This window comes from Protopterus annectens, chromosome 15.part0 (genome assembly GCF_019279795.1).
Source record: "Protopterus annectens isolate FY-2018-M chromosome 15.part0, PAN1.0, whole genome shotgun sequence".
Taxonomy (NCBI): domain Eukaryota; kingdom Metazoa; phylum Chordata; order Ceratodontiformes; family Protopteridae; genus Protopterus; species Protopterus annectens.
The window spans coordinates 526,995,462-527,013,386 of NC_056749.1; positions in this window are offsets into that span (position 1 = coordinate 526,995,462).

The window sequence follows — 17,925 nt, forward strand, 5'->3', positions numbered from 1 at the left end:
GGTGATCAAAAGAGAGGTTCCTGTCAACCTGTGTTTCCAGATCTCTTATAATGCCTTGTGTGTTCAGTGGACTACCATCAATGTGATAATTCATGGGAACTGGGTTTTTCCCAAAGGGGATGACGACACATTTTTTGGCATTGAGCTTAAGGCCATGGTTCTGATACCAGTCATTGGTTGCAGTGAGGCCATTCTGTAGGATGTCAGCATCACTTGGGGAGTTAATAATAGCTCCCAACTTGCAATCGTCAGCCAGAGACCCTTTGTGTTGGCCTGGACTTCAGAGAGGTAGATACCAAACAGGAGAGGACCCAGGACCAAACCCTGTGGGACTCCAATCATGACTAATCGTCAGTGTGACTTGGAGTCAGCTACTTTCACACTGTGGGTTCTATCTATGAGCCAGTTTGCAACCCACCTAATGCTATAGGGGTTGATGCCAACCTTACTGAGTTTTTCTCTGAGTTTTTCCATAGCTTTGCATATCAGACTCGTCTCCTTTGTGGAGAGGGATGACTGTAGCAGTGCGCCATTCGGCAGGGACAAAGCCTGAGGTGAGGCTGTGATTGAACAAGGCACACAAGTGAGGTGCCAGTTCACTCTGTAGTTCATGTAGAACACAACCAGGGATATTATCATGTCCCATAGAAGCTGTATTCTTGGCCTTGGACAGTGCTGTTTTAACCTGTGCAGCAGTAATACTGGGTGCCTGGCAATCTACTGGTATTGTGATTGGTCCTCTGGGGGGGGGGGGGTAAGGTTGGCACTGAATCTGTCAGCCATTATACTGGCAATATCTGTTGGCTCAGTATAGGAGGTACCATTGTGCAGTAGCTCAGAGGAAATCTGGGTATTGACATGGAGATTCTTTACATACTATAGAAGGCCTTGTGGTTGTCTTTACTATCTGCTGCAATTCTGTTTTCATACCTAGTTTTAGAGGATTTGATGAGGGTTCTCAACATTTTGTTGAGACAGATAAGGGAATTTTTCCAGTCTTGGGACTTCACCTTATTCCACATCAGTTTCGTCCTTCTGTTGTAGAGTTTGTTTATGGCAGGGAACCACCAGATTGGCCTCCTTTTTTTGGAGGAGAGTGTCTTGGTTCTATTGGGCATTGTGAAATCCATGCAATTGTGTATGTATTCGTATTAGTGCACTGGTGTATGATTCTGCGGTCACGCAACTATTCTTCATTTGCATGGGTGCCATGAAGTTAGCCACCTCTGTTTTTAGGATCCCAAAATTAGCTTTGGAGAAGTTTTTCATGGTGGTTACCTTTGCTGGGGGGGGGGGGTGGAATGGATGTGGATTTCCAAGGTGATTAGTTTGCGGTCGGATCTAACCAGGGAGGAGCTGACTATTGGTGTAGAGCAACGGTCACCCATCTTAGTAATGACCAGGTCAAGGATGTTGCTACCTCTAGTGGGGGTAAGAATGAGCTGGTCCAGGGCATTGGAATTAATGAACTCCAGGAAACGTTTGCAAGGATACTGGCAATGTCTATTTGGTCAGAATAGAAGGCATCATTATAAAATGTTCAGAGCAATATAGAGTCTTGCTTTTTAGATTTCTAACATAACTACAGAAGGATTTATAATTATCTTTGACTTTGGCTTCAGAGGCCAGCCTAAGTTCATGTACCAATTTAGTGATAGTGTTTTCTTTTTTCTTTTTGTAATGCTTTCAATATTTTCTTTGGTAAGAGGTTTTGTACAGCTGCTGTACAGTTTAAGGAGTTTATTTCTTTAGTTATAGAGTTTACTTCTGGTAGTAGTAATATATCAGGACTTAGTGAAAGCTTTTGATATCTGCCATTCTTGACTATTTATAAAAGTTTAATCACAATGAACACTGTTGTATTGTTAAATGAATAATGGAATGGTTGAGGAATAGGGAACAAAGTGTTTAATACCAGAATATATTATCTAGTTATTTGTCTGTATCTGCTGGTGCTCCACAGAGATCTGTGTTGGGACCAATATTGTTTGAACAATTTTCTCAACTCTGCCAAGAAACAGACATTTGTGGATTTATAAATATGCACATGATTGTAAAATTGGATTTATCCAAAATAATAAAGAAATATTTACATGAAGTCATTACAAGATTGGGTTTCTGTCACAGGTTTCAAATTCAGTTTAGCAAATATAACCTTATGTACTCAAAAAATACAAAGGAATCCAGTTTACTTAGATGAAGTGTTATTTATTGAAGTACAACATTACTGAGACTTGAGAATCAAAATTTCTTCCGATTTAGCATTTAAAGCTCATGCGGATCAAGTTTGTATTAAAGCTACAAAATTGATGGGTTATCTACTGAATAATGTTTGATTAATGTTTATAAAATGTATATTAGGCCTGTTATTGAATAAAGCAGTATGTTTTGTATCAACACTAAGAGTTAAATGAAAGTTATTGAGGGTGTACTATGTAAATTCACAAAAAGAATTACTACGGTAAAACATTACAATATAGGAAGAACTGTAAACTTTTAAATCTTTAGTCCATAAGTTATAGGTACATAAGATGAAAATAAATTTTAGTGTACAAAGCCTTTCATATTACATTGCAAATTTTATTTAATATGGAGATTTATAAAAATGAAAAAGCTCTGAGGCACAATAACATGACATTTTTGATATATTTATGTAAAACTAGTCTAAGATATTTATTTCAATCAAATGATATGGCTAGGCTATGAATACAATATTCCAGTTTACAGTCATCAGTCTACTAAGCTTAGATATTTATAAAATATTGATGTTTGGACAAGAAATGTGAAATTTGAACCTTATATTACAGAATCAGTGTTCCTTGTTGGGCATTATGTCTAAACACTGTTGCAAATCTTATAACCTTATAAGACTTTTAGGTATTAGACTGTGCACTAAGCAGGTAGTAAGATATGAATGAAAGTGTAACTCAAGAATGAAAATAACCAAAACAGATAAAGACTATAAAAATGAATGTAAACACAAATAACAAAGAAATGATTTTTTTCAGCCACTAAGCTCTGTTTTTAAATAGCCTTGGAGCTTGAAGAAACTAGGAATGCAAATGGGCATCAGACAATAGCAATTACACATCTATCCTGCCTTAAAGCATTTACACCCATGCAAGTAACCCGGCTCTAATTTTCTCACAAAAGACATTAGTATTTAATTTTAAAAGTTAGGCCACTTAACTGGCAAAATTCAGTGCAGCTATTTACTGGAGTTACTGAATATAGGCTTCAAGAGTTTTGAAACACTTTCCCCATATGTTCTAGAGTCAGAAAAAGAAAATACCGACTAACTTTACAATTATTTTAAAACAGCAACAACATATGAAGACTGTTATAAATTAATTTACAGCAGAAAATAAGACTGAAAACAACCAACTAAAACAGATAAAGACTGTTAAAATTACTTAAAAATGGATAACAAAAATTATTTTTCTGCCGCTTAGCTCTGATATTAAAAGGCCTAGAAAATGTCAGAAACCAGAAATATACTTGGGCCTCAGACAACAGCAATGATGCTTCTATCCTGTCTTGAAACATTCACACTCCTGTAAGTAGTCTGGTTCTAATTCTGTCGCAAATAGACACCAGAATTTAATTCCAAATAGTAGACCACTTAAATGATAAAATTAATGCAGCTATTTACTGAAATTACTAAATATAGGCTTAAAGAGCTTCAAAACATTTCCCAGATGCTGCAGGATCAGAAAAAAACAAGCACTGATTAAAATAACTCATTAATGATTTAAAACAGTAAAAACAGATGCAAATTGTTAAAAAAAATAATTTGAAACAAACAAAAAAAGAATGAAAACAGCTAAAACAAGTACAGACAGTAAGATGAACTAAAACAGATAAAGAAATGATTGTGTTATGGTTTTCATTGGCATTTTCCCTTTTAAGTTTTACAGTTTTTTATCTTTTAGTTTATATTGTAAAGCAGATATGTTTAGAATTCATAATAATTCTGATTGGATTTAATTATGATTTTTTGTTAACATTAGTTATGAGCATCCTGATACTTTGGCCCTAGTATCAAATAAAATAGTCTGTATATTTGACTAACCAGAGGCTGGTGAATCTGATCTCAAATGCCTAAAAATTAGTTTGAGTACTGAATAACACTATTATATTCAAGCCCTGTATAACATCTTGCCCTTAACCCCTGAAACTACCTCACTGTGACCAGCTTAGGCAGTGACCAGCTATGGGCATTTTAAGGCATGTAGCAATTGGCTCATGTTCTCAGATAACCAGTTAATCATTAAAGAAAATAACACTGTATGCTAGAGATATAAATGCCCATCCTCCTTGGAAGCAAAAACTCACATACAAACAAGATTGTCGGGAATACCCACAAACACCACTCACCACACACAGATTGTCTTAAGCTGAGGTGCTTAAAAGAAACCTTTCTAAATGTCAAAGATCTCCAAACCCACCTAATGGCAGCAGTGCTCCTCAGCAATCACTAAAGCACACACCAAAAGCAATAGTAAACATCTCACATAAACCTACGCCCAATGTTCTCCCAAGAGCAAAGCTCATAAGGTAAGCATATACTTTACCTAATCCTCTCTTCAGTCAGGACTTCATTGTGAGACACACAGATGCCCCACTCCCTAGGTTAGAAAAGGAGAAAATAGCAATTTCCATCTGAAGCCAGGATCTGCAGTATCACACATACACTCATGTTACTGCAGATACCTATATGATTCTATCATAATCTATGTGGGTGCAAATGACCTAAGACATACACGACCAGACTATATGAAAAGAGATGTAATGGCTCTCTCAGAATATGTGTCACAGATAGGTATGAGCCTTGCACTGAGCAGCATTCTACCCTCACCAAGGATGCTGCCACAGTATGAAAATGAAATGATTGATTTTAATTATTGGTTTAGTTTCTAGTGTCACTGCAGGGGGAGGATCCAATATCTGTCAGCATAGAAGAACATGGTCAAAAGACCACATTGCCTTGCCAAGGATGAGCTGCACCTGTCTCCCCTAGGCTTTTGGATATTTGCTAAAACTTTATCCACCCCATCAGAGCCAAAAAGAAAATACTACCAACGTAGTGAAAAACATTATGGTGTTACTGCTCAGTGCTTGAAGCCTAAACAAAAAACACCACACCCTTCAAGCCCTCCCCACTCTGGAAAATGTAGACATCTATGCCGTGACCAAGACTTGGTTTAAAGCCATAGAAAGTACTCCAGAAGGGCAAGGTTACAGTGTCTTCTACACATTTAAATCAACAACAGTACAGACTGGGGATAAAGGTGGAGGTGTTCTAATCTTTGTTAGCAACAAGTATACCTCCAGGTTGGTTAAACAGGATGATACCATAGAGCTCATCCATGTGCAAGCCACAATAGATAAGGTCTCTCACCATATCATGGATAGTTATAGGTCACCATCTATGTATCTAGAGTTTCATGACTTTTATCTAAACCTACTAGAGGTGCTCACCATCCAAACAATCACCATATTCATGGGTGACTTTAAGTACCCCCATATAGACTGGGAAATGTACACTGCCTGAAACTCACAGGCACACTTCCTGGACTTTATTAACACAAATACAAATACTCTGGAACAAATAGTGCACACTCCAACCAGAGGATCAAGCATACTGGATCTGGTACTCTCCAACAGGGAAGCACATTGAAATCCCCCCAACCTCACGTCACGCCCTAACTTGTAAAGTGAGATTACAAAGCTGTCTCATTTAAAGTAAATATCAATGCAGAAAATTCAGTTAAACCAGTAACAGTTAGGAACTATTCAAAGGCAAACTACATCTTATTAAGTGACAGTTTGTCAAAATTCAAGGATCTCCCAGTCCCAAGACCACAGCTACATATGCAGAAATTTTTAGAGTCACTGTGCAAACATGTTAATGGCTGCATAGAGGCTGCCATACCTACCAGAAATAAATCCAAATGAAACACTAAAACAAACCCCACTGGTGGAATTTTCACCTAAACAGGGTATATTATAAAAGACAAAACACATGGCCAAAATAAGGAAGAGCAACTCCCTTAAAAACAAGTGCTCTCTTATACAACTAAAAAATAAACTAAGAGGTCTAATTAAGTTCAAGGCCAACTATGAGGTCAGGATAGCCTCACAGGTTAAGAACAATATCATGGCCTTCTTTCTCTATGTCTAGAATCTTTGAGGTAAGACACAGCAGTGTGTTGAACTGATGGTGAATGGTACCAAGTTCACCAGTCAGGGTGACATAGTAAACCTACTGGCTGATAAATTCAGCTCAGTCTTCACCCCCCCAGCTCCACCAGGTGAAATCCCCTCAAACATACTTCCCCCAGCTGTCAGTAGGGAACAGGTGCTGGCATCACTCATGAAAGCCAAGAATACAACCTCCATGAACCCCAACAACATCCCTGATGGTCTCCTGAACAGTCTAAAACATGACCTGTCAGGACCACTTGAGGCACTCTTCAGCTATAGCCTTGAAACAGGATACATTCCAAGTGAATGGAGCACCACAGCATTCATTCCCTTCCACAAGGGTGAACCATCAACCAAACCAAGGAACTACGGACTCATCAGTCTAACAAGCCTAATATGCAAAACAATGGAACAAATTATCATGGAAATAATAAATAAGGACATCAGCAACCTACAGACACATGAACCATCCCAATTTGCCTTTGTTAAAGGAAACTCATGCCACTTAACCTGGTAGACTTCTTTGAGAGGGGCATCACAGCAAAAGTCAAGGGCAAAAGAGTGCATACTGCATATCTTAACATGGCTAAGGCTTGCATACCATACCCCACTCAGGCACTGTTCACAAGCTCTCTGAGCTATGCATAAATCCTTACATAACTCAACAGATTGTGGGCTGTCTCACAAACAGGACCGAAGAAGTCAGGATTGGTGAAACCACCTCCATCAAGAGGCTGCTCACCAGTGATGTACCTCAGGGCTCCATGCTGGGCCTGCACCTGTTTCCACCTATTTTTTGGAAGATAAGGTTAACATTCAAAGCCTCTGCTTTTTAAATGACTATAAACTGGGAGCTATTACAGATTTCACCCAAGACACCAATATCTTGCAAGTGTGTTTAACACAGACAAATGTATGGTGACAAAACCGTGGCCTAAACCTCAGTTCCAAAAATGTATTATACTAACCTTTGGGAAACTGTCAACCCAAGTTAATTACTCTATCAATAAAATGCCCCAAGAGATCTGACCTTTTACCAACATTTAGCTAAGATAATAAGAAAATCATTCTATGGCACACAGCTTAAACGTAAGGCTAGGGCATCCAGGTCCAAGGAAGTTATAGTACCACTCTAGTTAGCCCTTATCAGACCTGTCATTGAATCCAATACCCTCTTTGGCATGGTTCTAAATAGACACTTTCAACAGTTGGAATGCCCTCAAAGGTTTCTCACTGACAGAATTCACAGCATGAATATCCTGTCCTACACTGATTACAGAGACAGAGCCTTTAGGTGTTCAATCTCTTCATCAGGCTACTGAGAGGGGATCTCTGCCTGGCTTACTGGGCCTCCTCAGACCCAGAACTGATGGATCTGTTGCACATGTGCAAAAAAATGAGCTCCAGGAACACTAAATCCAGGCATGTGAACTTTGTTTGTGAAATAAACATAATGTGCTGGAGAGACAGATTTGTGGCCTAAAGGATCACTGCACAATGGAATAGGCTCCCCATTCATGTAAAACAGAGTTCATTATTGACCTTATTCAAACAAAACCTTGACAACTGGATGGGAAATCATAAATTTACCTCCAGTCTTGTCCCCATGTCCCTTATGGACAAAGGCTGTCAATATGAAAATTATTACCTTAACCAACATTCTCCATACAAATCCTTGGTTACCTCCCAACTAGCATGCCCCCCCCCCCAAATACAGACAGTCATGATACTTGAGACCTACATGGTTTGAGGTGCGCAGCTAGGCCTGTAAAGGCCCTAGTCGTCATTAGCCAAAGAACAATGAATGAATCTATAAAGCTACAAAATATCACTCAACTGCTGTTTTTCAAGAAACGTCCTGTTCCCCAGGCTCACATTGCCAGTCATCCTGATTGGAAATCCAAGAGTGTAAATAGGATAAGGAAGTACATTTATGAGTCTTCGGCTCTAACCATAGGGAACTATGAACTGCCTTATGCAAGTGCCCTACCTTCAATGTGATTTTTCAGACAAAGTCTTCATGTCAGTGAAGGAGTTTCTTAATGGCGAGGAGCCTCTGAAAACTTTGGAAGCTATGAAGGAAATGGTGGATTCCCTAAAGATCTGCACCAAGTACCAAGTGTTAGATCAGAAAGTCCAAGTGACAGGTTTTTCATTAATATGTATTAGCACACCTAGGTCTGCCTTATGCCCTTTATAAAAGATGCTGTGGTGACCTTTATGGATGGTCACTTTTGATTCAGCTGTTTATTTCTGAAATTGGTGATGAATCAAGGTGATGATCAGAAAAGGCTAGAACACTTCATCTGAAGATTTTTCCTCTACAAATGAATTTAAACTCTAAGAGGAATTAGACTTGGCCCTTGTCCCTGTGGATCTTACAAGGCTTGCAGTAGCAACAAAAGTAGTAGTGTATCCAGCAGATCTCTTGCGATCGTGGAGCAGCTAGTCTCTTGAAGAAAGTTTCAGAGTCCTAGGCATCTACATGGGTGCCCTTTTAGGGTAATTCCAGCAGTTCTGATACCCAGTCCAGTCATCACCTGTCAAAGGTGGTGGTTAAGGGAGGATTTTCCTCCATATTATGGTATCACAATGAATGTGCAGATAGTGAACCTAGTCACCAAATGTCAGGAAAAATATGCAGATGTCTCTTGATTTCTGTAATGAACTCAGCCTTTTCCTATCTGATCCTTTAAAATACCAGCAGCTCCCAGAATATTTACAAAGTAGAATTAGTGGTTTCAGCATTGTGTACCAAAGGCATCAGAGATTTCCTCAATGTCTCTGGGTGGCCAGAAACAGACATGTATTGGCCAAAGCCAGGGATTGTGCTCTAGCACTGTAGGGGATCACTGTAAATTAGGTGAAATCTCAACATATCAATACCCATCTTTTGGCATACACACTGTGCATACTGACACCAGATTTTGTTAGACCTTGCTGTTCCTGTCCCAACCTTGAGATTCTCATTGTAGCCACAAGACACCATATTTTGTTAGACCTTGCTGTTCCTGTCCCAACCTTGAGATTCTCATTGTAGCCACAATCCATTCCTGCCCCTATGGCCCTCCTTCTCTACCACTTAAGTCTCACGATGGCAGCCATTCTAATTGCTCCTCATGTCAAGTTACAAGTAAAAACCTTCCAGTGACAAATCAGAGCATCTGCTGTCTTTTCCAGGTAGCTTATCCACAATATTCAGAAGTCTTCTCTGGTGTGCTGTCCTTCCAATCATATAACAGCAACCCCACCACCACCACTGCATGGAAAGCAGTTTTGACAAATGCATCACCAAAGGGTTGGGGAGCCTATTTTAGAGAGTATATAGTTCAAAAAATGTACTCTGTATGACAACCCTCCTCTAGTATCATATTTCTAATACAAGAGCGAGCTGTTTTCTTAGAATTTTGTTGGATGGATTCCAAGGCAATGTCTAGCGATCTTGCTGGACAGTAACTCATTATTATGATACATTAAGAAATAAGACAAAACTTACCGTTATATCATGTACAGAGAAGCAGCAAGAATTTGGGACTGGGATATCTCCAATAGTTCTTTCTTTTTTTTAATTTTTATTAAATATTAATAAATAACAAAACATATAATGAGAAAAATATTAGAAAACAAACACAACTATTTACAAAATCCCACAACAAGATTCCTTTGAATAATTAAACCATTAATACTTTTCAAGTAAATCATTTAATTTTTGCCATGACGCAAAATGAAAAGTAACATTAGAAGTTCTCATTTTATAGTCGACAATTCATTTCCAAATACATTTTTAGCCAGATATATGAATTCAGTAAATGGTGGGACAGTTTTACTGTTCCATTTTTTTGTAATAACTTTCCTAGCTATAGCTAAAACAGATCAAAGAAGAGATACTTGTAACTTTGGGATACACTCATGAATTAGAGCATTAAACAGAACCAAAGATTCAGTGATAATACATCTATCAGATGACAATGCTTGAGAATTTTTTTTTTAAATCCAATCCAAAAGGTAAATATTATTTTACATTTTAATACCATATGAATCCATCCAACATCTAAAATTTCACCACACCTCCAACAGCTCATATTTTGTGGTTTATAAAATAAATAAACTTTGTGAGGAATTAAAAAAAACTCTTATGTAAATATTTACATGTAAATATTTTCCAATAAATGGAAGAGATTGATTTCCAACAGATTTTGAGATTAATGTTTTAGTCTCAACAGAAAAAAAAAACGTATCATTAAAGTTTGTAGAATAATCCCAATGGGCCATATCTGGAAGAGTAAAATCAATCTTAACAATTTTATATATTTAGATAAAATTGATTTAGTACTAGTTAAATTACTATTAATACTAATTAAAAATTCTAGTTTTTGGACAAGGTGTCATAAATGAATCACACAATACTTTTAGCCTATCACTAACAAAATTCTTTACAACTTTGTATACTCGACCAATTATTTTTCCCTAAACTATATCTGGCTAAAAGATAATCTGTCAAATATATTTTACTTCCATTTAAAATATTATGCTAAAAGATTAGACCACTATTTTTAAGATCTAATATTTTACTCAAATTAAAAGTATCTAAACATTCCTTTGTATAAGTTATAGGGAAAATTAAAAATAAAAGATCCTGAACCATACAATTAGGATGCCCTGCAAGACTGCAGTGGCAAAGCCTGCCCTGGATTTGGAGAAGTTAGGCAGGTGGCAATGCTTGATGAAGGTGTGAACAGATGTGCATGTTGCAGCTTCCAGGATGTCTCTGGTGGGGACTCCTCTCAGCAAATCTGCAGAGGTGGAGGCTGCTTTGGTAGAGTGAGTTCTGACCCCCTTAGGGGGAGGTTCTCCATATTGCTTGTAGCAGAAATGGATGCGGTGTGCTATCCATTTGGAAATGGTTTGTCTGGATATTGCTTTGCCCTCTGCTCCTGCAGAAAAGCTGACTAACAATTGATCAGTCTTTCTGAATGATTTAGTCCTGTCTAGATAGAATCTGAGCTGTCTGTGCACATCTAGAGAGTGTAGTATCCTTTCTCCCTTGTTTTGTGGGTTAGGGAAAAAGGTGGGCAAATGAATGGATTGGTTGAGAGCCACACTGGACACCACTTTTGGCATGAAGGATGGGTTAGTCCTGAGGGACACCCTGTCAGCATGGAAGATGAACAAGGGCTCTACAGCCATGAGTGCTTGTAGCTTGGATACTCTTCTGGCTGAAGTGATGACCAGAAGCAGGGCTGTCTTCCAGGAGAGAAACTTTAACTCTGCTGAAGCTGCTGCTTCAAAGGGGGCAGGGTGTGCTTTTCCAACACAAAGTTTAGGTCTCAAGCTGGGGTAGGTGCTCTTCTGGGTGGCCTCAAGTTGCTAGTCCCTCTCAGGAACTGTTTGATGACAGGGCGTGAGAAAAGTGGTTGCTCAGTGTTGAAATGAGCAGAGATAGCAGAGGCATGAATTTTAATAGAGGAAAAGGATAGACCACTGTGTAGTAGGTCAGCTAGGTAATCCAGGATGAAAGGTAGGGAGGGCTGTGCCGTATCGGCTCCCTTAGCCTGGATCCAGATACAGAACCTTTTCCATTAGTCAGCATAAGACTTTCTAGTGCTAGGGCATCTGACCTCACATATAACATCTAGAACCTGTTTACTGAGATTGGTAGCTTGTTCAGTAGTCAGGGAATAAGCCAGGCTGCCAAACTGAGGGTCTGCAATTGGGGATGCAGTAATTCTCCTTCCCTTTTTTATGATCTCCTCTACCTTGGTGCCAAATAAGTTGTCTTTGTGCAAGGGTGCATCCAATAATTTGGATTTGACATGGTCTGGCAAGGCTGTTCCTTAAGCCAAGCATGACTTCTAAGGACCAAACCAGTAACTGCTGCCCTGCAAGATGCTTCTAGGACGTCAAAACCACAGTGTAAGGTGTGCTTAGTTACTTGACTTGCAGAATGCATTAACTGCTGTAACTCTTTATTTTCTGCACAAGCAAGAAAAGATGATATTTTTTGTTTGAGGAGTTCCATGGTATGTTGCTGAAAGTTTAGCATATGGAACTGACAATTTAGTGCTCTAATAGCAAGAGTAGCAGAGGTGTATACTTTTTTACTCCATCTGTCTAATGCTCGGAAATCTCTATCTGAGGGGATGGGATTCTTAACAGAAGTTGCTTTAATTCCTTTAGGTTCTTGAGAAATATCCTCAAGGTTAGCAGTAGGATTTTTGAAAAGAAATTTGTGCGAGTCAGGGACTCTATAATACCTGTCAGGTTTCCTGGGAGCTGGAGGGAGGGTGTCAGGAGTCAAACTAGATTCCATGAAAACATTGTCCACAACATCCAGGACAGGAGGAATGGCCAAGGGTCTGTGCTGTGGAAGATCTAAGAATTCCCTGAGTCTCTTTTTAGACTGAGGGAGTCCTGACATTCCCTTTGGAAATACTCCCTTAAAGTATGTAGGGTTTCCCCAAAGGAAAAGTCCTCGGATGGAGAGGCTGAAGGAATGGATTCCTCTGCATCAGAATCCTCATAAGCAGAGAGGGGTTGCATGTCTTCATATTCAGAGGCATCAGAGTCATCGGACTCGTGTTCAGATAAAACTGCTGGGGACAAATCTCTTTTGGAAGGGGTAGCTTGGCTTCCCCTGATCAGCATTATAAGGTCTTCCGCCATTTTAAGCATTTGAGACTGAGGCAAGGAAGCAGGTGCCTGAAACTGGGTCATCATTTTCTTGGGTGTGGTTCATACCCTGGGCCTTAGAAACTCTGTAGTTTTCGAAAGAACGTTAGACGTGAAAGAAGTCATCGGTCTGTGTCGAGAATCAGTAGTGCGAAATACTTCCTCAGAAGCTGGTGCCTGCTCAGCGGCTCCGGCCCCATCCAAGGTAGAGATATCTGCAGGATCCTTAGTCAATGAAGAGTTTTGTGACATACCAGACTCCAAAAGGGTCTCGGTAGTGGCCTACGAATCCACAGAAGTGGGCATCAGAGGCTGCAAAAGTACCTCACTGAGGACCAGAGAACTGACGACTAGCTTAATGGAAGCATCATCGGTAGGTTTGGACCTGTGTGGTCTGTATCTGTCTTTATCCTTACATTTTTTTCAGAAGATCTGCTGTCAGATGGCTTACTGAAGCCATATCGAAATTTGAAGACTGAGAGCAAAAATATCTAGCTACAATAAGGGCCCAACGACGTATAGTTCTGGCATTAAACAAAGCACAAAAATGACAGTGAGGGACGTCGTGGTCTGGGCCTAAGCAAGTGATGCAGTAAGGATGGAAGTCTCGGTGTGGTATTTGCTTTCCACAGGCGAGACACTTGTTAACTTTTTCTGACATCGGTTAGAGCAAGACAAAAGGATCCCTACCGGGGTATTTAACTTTAGAAGACTTCAGCTTCAATTTGGAAAACGAAACTCAGGTAGCGGCTGACCGGCACTCATGCGAACTGCTTCTGCTTCAGGCTCCTTGGCAAGAAAGACTGAGGTAATGGCGTCGGCTGCCTTGCTTTATACTACTGATGACCTGACGTCAGTCCTGAACCAACAGTAACCAACGCAGAAATACTTAGCCTCTGGTATTCAGGCCGACTGAGGGCTACCCTGGCAGGGATAACCCAAATGTGATGACTGCAACAGTGAAACATGAAGAACATATATAGATATCATCACCCTTAACACATAATTATTTTAGGATCTAATAAAATTTATTTAAGACAAATTGTGTATATGAATCTTTTAAAATGTTGTTATTAACAGGCAAACATTTTTCATGTATTAATTTCCATTTTGATTCATATGAAGAGTTTGACCAGTGATCTATTTTTATAATGACTGACTTAGCATCTAGTTCTATATTTGGGAAACCTATACCCCCTTCAACCTAACTTTTAGCATGCTATTCAAAGGAAATTCTTGCTTTATTAGAATACCATAAACATTTAAGAAGAATAGAATTTATTTATATTTTAAATAAATTTAGATGGAATAATAATTAATGATTGAGTATAAAATAAAATTCTGGGTAAAATAATCATTTTTATTAATGTAACATGTTCTTCCATTGTAAATAATGTATTCCAATTAGCAATTTGTTGGGTAACTATATTAATTAAATTCTTTTAATTTATTAGCACTGAATCTTTACAGTTAGATGTAATAATAATTCCAAGATATTTAATTTGTGTATTGTCCTGCTTAAAATTACTTCTTCTTCTTCTTCTTCTTTCGGCTTTTCCCGGTTAGGGGTCGCCACAGCGGATCACCTTGTCCGCACATTGAATGGCAGTGGAGTTTTACGGTGTCGAGTTGCCAGCCCGGCGCCCAACCTTCCACAGAAGGCACACTCACACGCACACCTAGGGCCAATTTAGAGTGTCCAATCCACCTGCAGCATGTCTTTGGGATGTGGGAGGAAACCGGAGCACCTGGAGGAAACCCACGCGACCACAGGGAGGACATGCAGACTCCGCACAGAAGGCACCCCAGCCGAGGATCGAACCGGAGAACCTCTTGCTGTGAGGCGGCAATGCTAACCACTGCACCACCGTGGCCGCCCGTCCTGCTTAAAATTACTATAACTCTTAAATAAATTGTTTGATTTTTTATTAATTAAAATAATCTGTTTTGTTATGATTAAAAGACAAACTTGAAATCTATTCAAAGACATGCAATGAATTTATATTGTTTAATGCTGCTTCTATATCACCTATGGTTAAAATATCAGGAGCAAAAAGTTGTATTTTGGAGCTATATGTATCATCTATTGAAAAACCCTTTATGTCATTATTTGATCTAATATAGTTTGCAAATGTTTCAATAATCAGGACAAATAATAAAGGGGGCAGTAGACAACCTTGTTTAGCTTATTTTGAACATTTTAATTAACTAGAAAGAAAATAGCCTATCTTTACAAATGAAAATTAATTATTATTAAGTTTATAAAATCTAGAGAAGACTTATATTCTTTAAGTACTTTATATAAGTACAGACAATTTACAAAATTAAAAGCATTACCTATGTCTAAATTTATAATAGAAAGTTCTCTTTTATTTTTATTAGCAAAATCATTTAAAGTATTAAGCCTATTAATATTACCTTGGACTCATCTATTCAGTATAAATCCAGTTTGGTAATCACTAACTATTCTGAGTAGGATAGAATTAATTATTTTCACTAGAAGAGACATAAATATTTTATAATCAAAATTCAAAAGTTGTATGGATGACACAGTGGTGCAGCAGTTTGCATTGTCATCTCACAGCAAGAGGTTCTCCGGTTCTGCTGGAGTGCCTTCTGTGTAGAGTCTGCATGTCTTCCCTGCGTTCATGTGGGCTTCCTCTGGGTGCTCCGGTTTCCTCCCAAATTACAAAGACATGCGTCTGAAGTGTTTTTCCCTAGGCCTCCGCTGAAAATTGGCTCATTCCAAATCACACTTCCCTGGTAAAACAATTTTAAATAAATAAACAAATAAGTGATAAAGGATGATAGGAGGAACAAACTTTTGGATGTTTATCTTGTTTTAATATTGGTGAAACAATAGCAAATTTCCAAGAAGGGAGAATGTTGGAAGAAGATTTAACTTCTTCAAAAGCTTTTCATAAGATTTTTAAAAGTTTATCTGAAATTAATTTGTATAACTCTGGTATTATGCCATCTAATCCTGGAGCTTTGTTTGAATTTTTTTACTCTGATCTTTTAATTCTTTAAAAGATATTGATTTATCAATTCTGTTTTTGTATTGTTCTTTAGTTAACTTTACCGTTCCCTATAATATTACAAATACTATTAATACATTCATAATTATTTTTAAAACATTATATCATTTAAATCTGTCACTGTTCTATTTTTACATCTAATTTTATAAGCAAGTTCCTTAATATGATTTTTATTTATTTTCTTTGATCTAATAGGTAATCTATGAAGACATTTGGGGTTTAAAGAAATATTGTAACTTTGACTTTCCAAAGGGTTATTAAAATCTTATGACTCTGTATATAAACATATTTTTGATTTAATACTTTCAACTCTAAATTAACAGTCTTATCTTTTAGTTTAATATTTAATTTAGCCATCTTAGATTGTAAAGCAATTAATTTCTATCCTATTCTTTTCTTTCTTTCACAGGTATACCAGTTTTTAACTTTACCATTCAAATAAGCCTTTAAAGTATCCCACAAAAGAACATTCACAACTTCATCATTATTATTAAATTAAAAAAAACTATCAATCTCATTCATAAAACATTCATTAAACATTTATTTTAACTATGTAAGCTGGTATTATTTCAGTATATATTAATTTGTTCAGTTTCAAAACAAGATTTAAAGTAATTGCATTGTGATCTGATAGAGGACAAGACATTATCAGCACATCCTCAATTTTAGAATATAAACTATGAGAAAGAAAAACTTTATTAATATTGGTTTCAATGCCAAATCTAAATGAATAATGGGTATAATTAAGGGAATTTGAAGATATTAAATGATAAATATCTCTCATCTGCAAAGACTCAGTGAAATATTTCAAATGTTTTGCTACTGAAGAAATTTTTGGTTTCTTATTAGAAGTATCATTACTTTATCTACTTCTCAGAGGTCCAGGCAAAGACAAAGGGCCTGTGGCTGACCAAGTTTGCAGATGACCGTAAGTTGGGTGCTGTCATTGACTCCCCAAATGATGTTAACATACTGCAAGAGGGTCTCACAGCTACAAATAACTGGTGCCAAAGTCATGGCCTTAAGTTAAATGCAAATAAATGTATTATCATACCATTTGGCAAAAACATAGCCCCTGCTGATTACCACATCAATGGCAACCCGATAAGCACACAACATGTGGTGAGACACCTGGGTATTCAGGTTGACAACAATCTCACATTCTAGCATCATGTGGCAACGGTGGTCAGAAATGCCTTTTACTTGGTTCATCTTATAAATAAAGGGACTGCATCCAGAAAAAAGGAGGTTATTGCCTCTCTGTACTCCTCCCTTATTAGACCTATAATTGAGTATAACACCCCATTTGGTATGTACCTCTCTAAACACCTGTACCAACTGGAAAACCACAGAAATACCTCACAAAGAGAATACATGGCCTCCAATACCTGTCCTATGCGGATAGGCTTAAATCATTATCACTCTACTCAGTATTATGCAGATTGCTCAGAGGTGATCTGTGTCTCGCCTACAAGACAATATCGCACCCTGCCCTACTAGAGATGCTCCATATCTGTAAGTCTAAATCCTCTTGCATTACCTACTCAATAGGCCTACATCTGACATGCAACATCAACAAAACCTGCTGGAGAGACAGGTTTGTCTCCCAGAGGCTGCCCCATCTCTGGAATGGACTGCCCCATCTCTGGAATAGACTTCCCATACATGTCAGAGTACCTCACTGACCCTCTTCAAGCTCAGCCTTGATGAGTGGATGAGAAACCACAAATTTGTTCCAGGGGTTCCACCTTTGTCCCTTATTGACAGAGGCAACAGGTACTGAGTTTTATTTTTGAGGGATAAACTCTTGGCTAGGCTTGTAAGGGCTCCATGGCCATTAGGCTAGTAACCTCCTATCATCCTATGAAAGAATACAATTAAGTCTCCAGTTATAACTGTCTCTCCTTTCTTTAATATGTTATAATATCCATTTTGCACCAGTCCCTGGAATCCAATAAGTACTTATAAAAATATAATACATTTTATTTATTTCAACTACAACTAAACCCAA